Genomic DNA, 12,190 nt, shown 5'->3' on the forward strand with positions numbered 1-12,190 from the left:
CAGTTCACTAAAGTCTGCTACATTTATGTCCTCTTTCAGGAAAACAAAGGCAAGACTCATATTCTTTCTTCTCTCATTTTATGTTTACCACAACCTAGATAAGTAAACTAAACTGTGTATGAGCCAGGCCCAATGTTATTTATGAAGCTTTGTAACTAGAGATTTCTCTCCTACAGTGGCATCTAACTGACATCTGTGCTAATTCCTGTTAAGCTTATCTGCCAATAATTTACTCAATCCTGTACAAAAAAGAAAGTTGCTCTATTATATCAGGTCAAAGGTTCCTTTTGCCCGGTTTCATTGTCCAGCAGTGAATAGTCCACTGTCCCTGAAATATTGCAAGCAAGGGTAAATTCAATAGCTCTCCCTATTTCTTTCCTGTATTCAGAAATGCAGTGGTCCTGATCATAGATATTTTATTGAACAATGCTGCTTAGTAGCTATTCATCCAAAAATGTAATTATCTTTTAATCAGGTTTCTGAGCAAACAATTATTTTTATCCCCAATACCCTTGCTTCTTTAATCCCCAGCCGTGATTTTCATTTGCACCCCATATCGGCTTATCCACCCCATTTCTTACTTCACCCCACCCCTCCTTATTTGCATGCCTCTGTGCCCTCCCTTAGCAGCCCCTGCCCCTATTTTACCACCCCAAAATTATTGTCTTCCCCCACCTCCTGTACTTACCACATTTGGGGCAGGAAAAGGACGATAAGTCTCACAACCGACCACCTTCCCCTTGATAGTCCGTGACTGCTCCCCAGGCGGCCTGCCGGGCCCCAGGCGAAGCAGCCATGCCCCCTCCCCACGGGGCCCCAGCTCAGCGCAAGCCCCTGGCAGGAGGAAGAAAAGGCGGACCGATGGATAGATCTTTCCGGCCTAGCGCATCCACCTCCTTTTATTTTCCAGCGGTTCCAAACCACACTAGCGATAGAAATAGGAAGGGAGGGGGGGGGGGGGGGACACCTTTTGCAATAAATACTCAACCGAACTTGCTGGTAAAGGGGCGGGAACTGGAGGTGGGCACAAAAAAAAATAAGTGAGTAGAAGGGCACCCACTGGAGTAGCTCTTAGGAGGAGGGGAAGGAAGCGACCAATCGCCTCGGTTTCTATCTCTTCTCCTCCCAGTCTCGCTGTCATTCATGATTGTTAGCGAGGGGTTGCTGTTTGCTGTAGAATCATGTACGAATTTTCCGGGACTGTGAGGAAGGGAAGGCTGGAATTGGGACACAACCCCCTCCCCTCCCCCCCGCACACACATACAGTACCTAAAACTTAAAACTGGCTGATATACCTAATCGCGCTCATGGCCTTGTGCTGCTGAACTTGCTCCTAGCATTCGCTCCTGAGCCCTAAACTTTTAAAAACAAAATGTAAAACATACCACTGAGCCAGGGTGAAGGAGTTGCCTACAATCCACCGCTCCGGCGAGTTCTTTCTCAGATTTTCAGTTCTGGAATCCATGTAATTAAAACAGGTGGAAAATAATGTCCCCTGATTAACTTCAGCAGCCTCTTTCCGATACGATGCTACCCAGAATTCTCAGACTTGTGGAACTTTTCCACAATGCAGGGAAGGACCGGGAAAAAACACCAAAATAGGATTTCGAGATATGAATTCTCACTTCTTTTCCCACCTCGAAAATTAAACACTGTTTGTCCTCTCAAATCTGCTTAAAGAGCTCAACCTGCACCCCAATAGCCAGTTATTCAATTATATTACAAATTCAGATTTGAAAAATTCAGGTTCGGGGTTAAATTTGGGGAAGTGGGGATGCACATGATATATATGGTATGTGATTTCAACAGATCTCTCTGATCTCTTGAAGAATTTTCAGTTAAAAGGGGAAAAAAGGTCTCTAGTACAAAGTGTACATATATTGTGATGCCAATATGTATTGACATATGTATTTGTATCATTTTAAGGAGCATGCACATATGCAATTTTTAGTTGTGAGCTGATGTTTTATTTCCCTTCCTCTTGTTTTATTTGTAATTTCTATTATTTAGGCCAAATGACATAGAGTTGAAGAATTCTAAAATACTTGTCACATTCAAATTAGTTTTATTTCTTATATCTTCCATGTTTTCCTGTTCCTATATAGAGATTAAAGTTTTATCTTAAATGAGTATTGTATTTGTTGTATTTCTGCCAATTTGTCATCTCTGTCACGTGGAAAAAGGAGCCTCTAGCTTTCTAATAATTAATGTCCCAAACTGCTTACAAATAATTTGTTTAAGCATTAATTTGCCCTAGCAACTTCATAAATCCCATTATTAGAGATTTAGTGGCAAGTAACAGTGTTGAATGTTATGAAACTACAAAAATATATGTAGAAATCTACTTCTATCTTTATGATCTGCCTTAATTATTACATGGTATATAGGGACTTTCTTTGTGATAAAATATTTACTTGAAGTTTATGTTATATTTCATGCAATTATAAATGGAAAATCAGTGTATAATGTGAAAGACAATTATTACTTCTGTGCAGCTAACTTATTGCCAGTTTTGCCAATTTATCTAATCATATTTGCCGAATATAATAAAGGATTAGTCCAGATGTATTGGAAACTTAAGGACATAGAGATATTAAACCATCCAAAAATCACTCAAAACAAATTTACCTCTTAGCTAATACCGTGTTTCCCCTAAAGTAAGACAGTGTCTTACTTTCTTTTTATCCCCAAAAGCCCCACTATGTCTTACTTTCGGGGTATGTCTTATATTGGAAAAAAATTGTCGAATTTTTTGTTTTAACCATAAAATTAACATTTAGACGCAGTGACGTATGGAGGGGGGGCAGCGCGGAAGTGGGCAGGAGGCGGCGCTCATTTGGATCAGACGGAGGCGGCAGACGCGGTGACGTATGGAGGGGGGCGGCGCAGAAGTGGGCAGGAGGCGGTGCGCAGCTAGATGAGAGGGAGGCGGCAATACCCCCGTGTTTCCCCGAAAGTAAGACATATGTCTTACTTTCGGGGTATGGCTTATATTAGCCGATCCCCCTGAAACCCCCGATACGTCTTACAATCGGGGGTGTCTTACTATCGGGGAAACAGGGTAATAGAACCTAAGATTTGACCTTATAAAACCCTTTCCCAATCTGGTTACTGTCCAGATTTTTTTCTTATGTTCAATTGTGCCTTATTCTTGGAGACTGCATGGACAAGTTACTGCAGTTTTCTTGTTAAGGTTTCTCAGTACTGATTTGCTATTGCTTCCCTCCCAGGCTTATGGAAAGGACAACTCAGCTGGATATGCAAATGCTGTTTCCTATTGTTTTTTTCAAGGTAGCTACACTAAAGGTGGAATTTTGAGTTGAAATCAATTCATCTGATGGACTCCAAGGTTGAAAGATTAGGAAAAGGCAACAGAAACTTCTATTAGATTTTCTAATGAAATGTAATATAGAAAACTGTGTAATGCAATAAAGGCATTTGTCTCTAATCAGCTAAAAAATCTTTTGTTTTTCTGACAGATTAATGAATGTACAGTACTATTTTTGAAGGGGTACTATCAAGGTGGAATTTGTAATCAAAGACTGCACCTTAAACCCAGTTAAACTTTTATTCATGTTGATATGGTATCTGATTTCAGTTTTACTCTTTAGGACAATAATGGCGAACCTTTTTTGGTTCATGTGCCTATACCCATAATTCCATGTGGGCCTCCCCTGCTCATGTGCATATGAACCCCTTCTGCTCTTCACACACAATGACACACTTGTTTTTCGCTCTCCCTGGGCTTCAGAGCTTTTCTAGGAGCCTGGAGATGATGAAAACAGCCTCCACCCCCCTACCCCACCCCTGCAGAGGTCCTCCTGAGGAAGAAAATGGCCTATTTGCCATAAGTAATATAGTTTCACGCCATGTAGGGCTTTATAGGTCATAACCAACACGTTGAATGGTGTTCAAGATTAATCGATAGCCAGTGCAGCTCGCAAGTGCTGTAGAGACATAGGCATGCCTCGGGAAGCCCATGATAGTTCATGCAGCTTCATTCTGTACTACATGCAGTCTCTGAACAATCTTCAAAGGTAGCCCCATGTAGAGAGCATTGCAGCGGTCGAATCTCGAGGTGATAAGGGCATGAGTGACTATGAGTATAGACTGTGAGTCCGAATAGGGCCACAACTGACGGACTAGGTGAACCTGGGTGAACATCCCGCTCACCACAGCTGAAATATGGTCTTCTAAAGTCAGCTGTGGATCAAGGAGGACGCCCAAGTTGTGGACCCTCTCTGTGGGGGGGGTCAAATGTCCCGAGTGATGGACAGACAGATGGGATTGTTCTTGGGAGGCAAAACCCATAGCCACTCTGTCTTGTCGGGGTTGAGTCTGAGCCTGTTGATACCCATCCAAATCCTAACAGCCTCCAGAACCGGCACTGCTTCACTGAGAGGACATAGGGTGGAGATGTATAGCCGAGTGTTGTCAGCTGACTTACTCTGTGTCGTCAGATGATCTCACCGAGCTGTTTTTTGTATGACCAACTCCTGAGGAATCCCATAAAGGAAGGACCTAAGAGTCGACCTCTGACCCCTGCCAATATTGACTGCGATTGGCCGGAAAGGTAGGAGGTGAACCACAGTAAAATAGTGCCTTCCACTCCTAACCCCCTCCAACCGGTGCAGAAGGATACCATGGTTGATAGTATTGAAAACTGCTGGGAGGTCAAGAAGCACCAGGGTAGAGGATTGACCCCTATCCTGGGCCCGCCAGAGATCATCCATCAGCACGACCAAAGCAGTTTCCATGCTGCAGCCAGGCCTGAAACCAGATTGTTCAGGGCCCAGATAATCGGCTTCATCCAAGGACCATTGAAGCTGGAGCGGCACCACCTTCTCAACAACCTTCCATATAAAAGGAAGGTTGGAGATGGGACAATAGTTGTTTAAAACAGCTGGGGCCAGGGTATTGGGATATACTGTTGATAGCCTGCTTGCCCTGTCTTATAAAACATGCCTCTATGACATAGTGGGAGGGGAGACAAATATAGAGACACTCCCTTCCACTGGTGAGTCATTTTTCGATAACACTAGGGGGCATGTACTCTGCTAGCCCACATATTCCACTGCAGAGTTCCACTGCTGACTTCCTCTAACTTGTTGTTCTGCTGACTTCATGTTCTTGGCTGAGACCACATGTATGGGATGCACAATCCAATGCTGTCCTCACACATGGTAGCATTTAGTAACTATTAGAATGGACTGAAATATAAGCCTTACTACCTGAATCCTGTAATGCTTGATATTGAAAGGAATAAAGTGAATTGTAAGTAAAAGATTATACTTCTCATCTTATGCAAGGAGTGATTATTTGCTATTAAACAAAGGGGATTGCTAGACGCATTATATCTGCTGCAAACTACCCAATACAGGGAAGGTTTCTTGAGAAGGAGGTGCACAATTGCCTCCTGGCAGGGAACTGTAAAGAACTCCTCCCTCAAAGAAGCATTGACAATTACCTTGGCCCAGCTCCATGTCACCTCGCTGCCGCCTGAAACCAGCCAGAAGGGACCCAGGTCCAATAAACAGGTGGCGGAACTCACAACTCTCATGGCCTTGTCCACTTCATTAGGCATCACCAAGTCAAACTCCTCCCACACAACAGGACTAAAATGAGCCCCTGTACCTCAACTGACTCGTTGTCAGCCAACACCACTTTCCAGTTGGAGTCAAGGTCTGTCCGGATCGGAGTGATTTTATCTACAGAACAACTCATCAAAATCCTCAGCACTACCATGCAAGGGTTCATCAACCCCCCCACCCCTGGTTGTAATTTGAATTACAAATTGAGAAAGTGGAATCTTTGTCTCCCGGCTTCCTGACAACTCAGAGCAAGTCATGTTAATGAGATGTGTGATCAAAGATAAGTACCGGTATTTGGGAATTTGGCTTTCTGTTTGAGACTCTAATGAACAATTGAGACAGAACGGACTTATTTTTTGCTTTGCTGATGTATTTTAAACATTTAAACTTCTTTGCTATTAACTATTAGAATTACATGCTTAAATTTTGTCAAATACGCGTGTGTAGACCTATTTCTTGGGGGGTTCATCGCTGGGACATGTTTTAATGATACTGTTATTATCATTAGAAGGGCAGACTAAAATACTAAACAACTAAATAATGCAAGCCTATATTTTAGCATAAATATATATATAACAACATTACAAGTACATGTATGATGAGTATTAAAACTACCATTGCTACTTGTATCCAAATGAATGATACCCAGATGCCTCGCTGTTCATGTATTGATGTAAAATTAATATATCATTAAATTACTTTGCTAATGTGAAAGTTGCTTTATTTACGGGTTGCTTGTTTTCATGTAATTGTAGAGGCAAACAAAGGTATGCCTATGTATATGTGTGAGTGTGTGTATGTGTATAAATTGATAAAATACTTGTCCATTTTATTTATAATGTTTAACTCTGTAAGCATCCTTTGAGACATACTGTCTGTGCACAAATGTCATTTTTTGAAATACTTTTTTTTACTCATAGTATCATATCTGGTTTAGAATTAGATACATTTTTTATGTAATTTCCTGAAAAAGATCAAATGCAGTATTTAAAAAAAATAGGTCATTTGTAGTTGGAACTAATGGACTGGGTTCATATGATATACAGTAATCCCTCGCTACTTTGCGGTTCATCTTTTGCGGATTCGCTACTTCACGGGTTTTCAAAGGGGGCTTAAATCTATTAAATCCATTGAAAATTTTAAATCCATTAAAAATTCATAAAATTATTCTACAGTACTTGTACTCTATTAAAGAAACTGGTAGGATATCACATGTAGTTCCAGCTGAAAAACATTATAGGACTGTTTAATGCAAAGGGTGGGTTTTAAAAGTCCAAATACTTGTTTAATACATTAAAAAAATCTTTCCTCTGCTTCACGGAAATTCATTTTTCATGGTGGTCTTGGAACTCATTCCCCGCGAAAAACGAGGAATTACTGTATTTAACTTGATTAAATTAATCTATTTCTGGGTTTCCATTATATATTTAATCATAAGCTAACTGTTCAGGTATATTTATACAATATGATGTGCTTGATTAGTTTTGTGGCCAGATTTTTAATTACTTGGGCAAGTATGCTACGTTGGAAGACACTTGATTGTTTCATATTTATATATAAATACCTTACTGGAAGTTCTCAGCTTACAACAGTTCATTTAGTGACAATTCAAAGTTAGAGCAGCACTGAAAAAATGATTTATGACCATTTTTCACACTTATGGCCATTGCAGCATCCCCAGGTCACATGATCAAAATTCAGATGCTTGGAAACTGATTCATCTTTATGGCGATTGCAGTATCCCAGGTCATGTGACCCCATTTTACGACCTAACAAATACATCAGTAGGAAAGCCAGATTCACTTAACAACCATGTTATTAACTTAATAAATACAGTGATTCGCCTAATAATTGTGGCAAGAAAGATTGTAAAATGGGGCAAACATTTAACAAATGTTTCACTTAGCAACATAAATTTTAGACTCGAGGACTACCTGTATTTGGGATATAAACTTTATACAGAGCTCAGAAAAGGAGTAACAACTATTAAGCCAAAGAAATGAAAAGCTTAATTAAGGAAAAAAAACATAGATAAACATAATGTATACCAATACCATTCACTATTATCTATTTATATTTTTTTCATCCATCCATTACAGGTAATCCTTGACTTACAAGTTCATTTAGTGACTGTTAAAAGATACCACAGCTGTGAAAAAAGTGATTTACAACCATTTTTCACACTTAAGATAGTTGTGATTTTTGATACTTTCTGATAAGCAGTCAATGGGAGAAAAGATTCATTTAACAACCCTCTTATTAAATTAAGAACTGCAGTGATTTACTTAACAAATCTGGCAAGAAAGGTTATAAAATAGGGCAAAATTCACTTAACAAATGTCTCCCACAGCAACAGAAATTTTGGGCTCTGTTGTAATGTTGAGGACTACTTTTCATTCTGTAAAATTAATTACCATCAATTAGATTTTAATACCTTTCTCTTTTTTTAGTTTCATACACATATCTGCCTCTTCTTTCTTCCTGTCCTGTCCTTTCCTATCCAATCCTATTATCCTAAATTCCAAATGTTACTGTTCCAAATATACAACATATAGTCATCAGCAGGCGGATTCATGGATACTTTACTTCCCACACTTTTCTTTTCAAAAACCAACATTTTGAAGTATTCTTGAAAGTAAATTATTGTGAAAAGAAACCAAGTTTTAATCTGTATCACATTTAAATACAGCCATACTTTAAAAAAAATAAAGCTATTTCAACTAATTTAATAAAATTCCCAGGTATATTAGTATGGAACTGCACTCGGATTGTCCTCAAATGACTGTTTATTTTAGTAATAACACCTGAGATTGAATTTCTATGATTTATCCATAAAATCTAAGATAATATGAAAGATGGATTTAAATGTTTATCTAAAATTCATGTTTCTGATATTCATTGTATGCCCATTCTTATTCTTTTCATCTAAAATTATCTTTTACTGCTGCCTAGCCATTATTTTCCCCTCAATACACACCTTTTGTAGTATTAAAATTTCCCAAGTACAGACACTTGTTTATTTCCAGTGTTGGCCTAGTCACCAACGGTTGAATCTTGCTTCCTGGTAACGGTTGCTAGGCAGCCACATGAAGTTCTGTTATAAAGAGCATCATTTTAAATAATACTTCAGTTGATAGGACTCTCAATTGACTGTCTTTCCACTGGTTGCTATCCACTGCACATAAGATTTTTCCCCTCTCTAACAGATCCTGTTCATATGCTTCATCCCAAAACAGAGTTATTTAAAAATCCAATAGTAAAACCATTGAAACAATGCTTGAAGAGACTGTAAATTTTTGCCCGTTGTAATTTAATTCTTGTCCAGGTAAACATATTAATTTAAAGGTTTTAATTCTATTCACGTTAAAAAATTTCCTAAATTAATCTGCAAAATTAATCTATTTTATTAATCAAAGTATTATTTAAATGCAGACTGCTATCTTATGTATTGTATATTAATCTGCACTGCATAATCTTAAATATATCAAATGTTCCCTTAAAAGGTATATTTAATTACTGTATTTTATACATTCCTGCTAGTAGACACTATTTGTTTTCTTACAAATTACTGAGCAACAAAAAATAAGTTATTGAGGCTTAGTCCTTGCTACAACCATCACATATTTACACTTAAAACTTTTCCAGATCATTCAGAGGAATATGGGCCAAATTATGCTGTAGAACAAACAAAAGAAGATAATTTCTGAATCATATGAATATACTTGGTACATTTCTGTACAAAAGCATGCAGATTCTTCATTGTTAAGATCAGTTTTATCTGTTGGTGCCCCCATAAAGGGAAACCAATCTCCACCAATGCCATCTTAATTGCCATTGCTGAATTGGAATATAATTATAATTTACTGCAGGAGCCACAACAGTGCAACACGTTCTTATCTCAACCTGAGATTTACTGAACCGTTGAGCTGATGTCCAATTTAAGCCACTATTTTCTCTTCAAATATTGAAGCAGATGCAAGGGGTGTTGGCCGTTAGGGAAATATATAGGCCGGCGCCTCAGGAATGCATCACACATAGGCCACACTCACCCCGGCTTCGCAAAGGCAAAAAACGTTGCATGACATCACGTGACACAATTGAGTTTGACACCTGTGCTACAGGGGGGAAGCCGAAGATGCAAAGATAATTTAAAATAGTCAGCCTAGCAGTTATATACTATCACTGTGGCTTACATTTGAGGAAGTACCGTAAATGTATTTGCTTATCTTTAATTCATATCTTATTAGAATTTTGGTGTGAGACCTGGACCAGAATAATGAAAAATGCCATTAGGTCGAATACTTCAACTTGGCATAAAACACAACTACTGCATCATGTCATTTCAGTTCCAGCTGCATCACAGCAGCTACTAAAGAGATTTCATAGATTCTAGACCTGTTAAATTTTGCTTTTATTTCCTAAAAAGGAAATACTAATAGTCCTCAACAATTGAGCCCAAAGTTTTGTTGTCAAGTGAGACATTTGGGTTTTGCCCCATTTTATGACCCTTTATTGCCAGTTAAGTAAATCACTGCAGTTAAATTAGTAAGTTAAATGAATCTGATTTTCCCATTGACTTTGCGTCCGTTGCAAAATGTGATCACATGACCCTGGGATACTACAATGTTCATACATGTGTGTCAATTCCCAAGCATCTGAATTTTGATTACATGACCATGGGGATTCTGCAATAGTTGTGTGAAAAATGATCATGTCACTTTTTCTCTGCCATTGTCCTTTTGAATTGTCATTAAATTGTTTTAAGTCAAGGACTGTGTAAGTCAAGGACACAGGACTAATTTGCAAATCTAAACAAATTAAGCCTATACTAGCAAGCAAAACTAAGGTTGTTAAGAGTATCCCTTGAAGCTTACTTAAGAATGAGTGAATAACAACCAATACAAAAAGTTATATTTAATGGATGGATCTTCAGTGCTCAAAACTCAATGTAGCAAATAAACTGATGACTGGCAAAATAGACTGACTATATAATCATAGTTGTGTAACAAATGCAGTTTTATTTTTTTTCTAGCATGTAATATGGAGTTTAATAGTAAACATGAACTTTCATATCCCTGAAAGCCATTTATGAATCCAACTCCGACTTTTAAAACCTATTCCTATTTTTACCTTGATGTAGAAGCTAAAAAACATTTGAAAAATCTATAGGTTATAAACTGAAGTACAATAACTAAAAGATTGAGTGAAGTATGTAGAAGTATGGATTTTAACTTTCCTGTACTTACTAAGATTTCAATAATTTGTAAAGCATAATAAATATTCCTCAATTCTCTTCCCACACGAGTTTTTGTAGAGTTTTAAGAAATCATTAGATTAACTAAGAAAATCCCAAGTTACCATAGAGGTTTCTCACTTTACTGACTTTTGTTAAATGTTATAATTGCTCCTTCAGTTATTTGAAAAAGGACAGGACGATTTTAGGATACTAGGTTAATTAAATGACACTGTTCTCCTAAAAAATATAATTTCCTTTAGATTTTCAGGAAGAAAAAACATGGTCACAAAGGCACTGACATTTTAAATACTGGAAAAAAATTTTCATAGCTCACTTTACCCACTTGAAGATCAGAAATTATGTTTACATATGGTATGTGTGCATGCACATATTTGTGTATGTATAAGATGGAATATCCTTTTGTGTGTGGCAAACACTTTTGTGAGGTTTTTTTATTAAACAATCTAAATCACATTTATTTAGAATATGGGTTAAGTCCCCTTGAGTGATGAGTCTGTGAGAGAAACATATTGTAGAATTTGTTTTGCTTGTACTGTACATCCAAATGCAGTGATTCTCAACCTGGGAGTTGGGACTCCTTTGGGAGTTGATCAATCAGTTCACAGGGGTCACCTAAGACCATGAGAAAGGACAAATTTCCCATGGTGTTAGGAACAAAAGGTTCTATTCTGGCGCCTTGGAACATATTTTTATAATCCGACCAATCAGGCGTTTACAGTGGGGATGGTTCTTCTGATCTTCCTGCCAATCAGCTTAAAGTTCTTTTGGGAGAATTGGCACTATACTTATGGTTGGGGGTCACAATATGAGGAACTTAAGGGGTCACAGCATTAGAAAAATTGAGAACTACTGACACAGAGTTACGTCGCTCACTTGAGTTTTCCAGTCCATTTATAATCAAGTGATAATAGGTAATCCCCATCACCATATTGATACTTGGGACTGGAAGGGTAGCAAACCTGATTTTCAAAAAGATTCACACACTGGTGCTTCTTGTAAGAAACAGAATGAGTGTGAATAGTAATAAGGGAAGAAAGCAGCAAGGAAAACCTGATCTGGAAACAAACACACTCTTCCTTTACAATGTTCCCATATCAACCAAAGGAACACTCAGGAATGAATGGTGGTAGAGTGGCTTATAGTTCAGAATTTGTCCATCCCACTACCTAGTGTTTTGGCCACTAGAGCTGACAGTATTGAAAACGTCTGTCTTTCCCCCCCACAGTAGTAGTGAATAATGAGTGAGATACAAGTGTTAAATATAATTTGTTTCAATCCTTTCCAGGTAAGGATCCAATCATACCTTCTATAATCTTGGGCAGGATTCCTGAAAATTAAGATT

General features: G+C 38.2%; 1 protein-coding gene across 4 annotated transcripts in view; it reads right to left on the bottom strand.

Moving 5' to 3' along the window:
- Positions 1-977, bottom strand: part of ATXN7L3 (ataxin 7 like 3) — a 30,406-nt gene extending 29,429 nt beyond the window's left edge. For 2 of the 4 annotated variants that reach the window (XR_011556978.1, XM_070729856.1), the window contains exon 1: positions 689-977. The gene's annotated coding sequence lies outside the window, so the exon portion shown is untranslated. The remainder of the gene's footprint in view (positions 1-688) is intronic. The other 2 variants (XR_011556979.1, XM_070729857.1) reach the window with 2 other exon arrangements.
- Positions 978-12,190: the final 11,213 nt, after the last annotated feature.

The sequence above is a fragment of the Erythrolamprus reginae genome, chromosome Z (assembly GCF_031021105.1).
Source record: "Erythrolamprus reginae isolate rEryReg1 chromosome Z, rEryReg1.hap1, whole genome shotgun sequence".
NCBI lineage: Eukaryota > Metazoa > Chordata > Lepidosauria > Squamata > Dipsadidae > Erythrolamprus > Erythrolamprus reginae.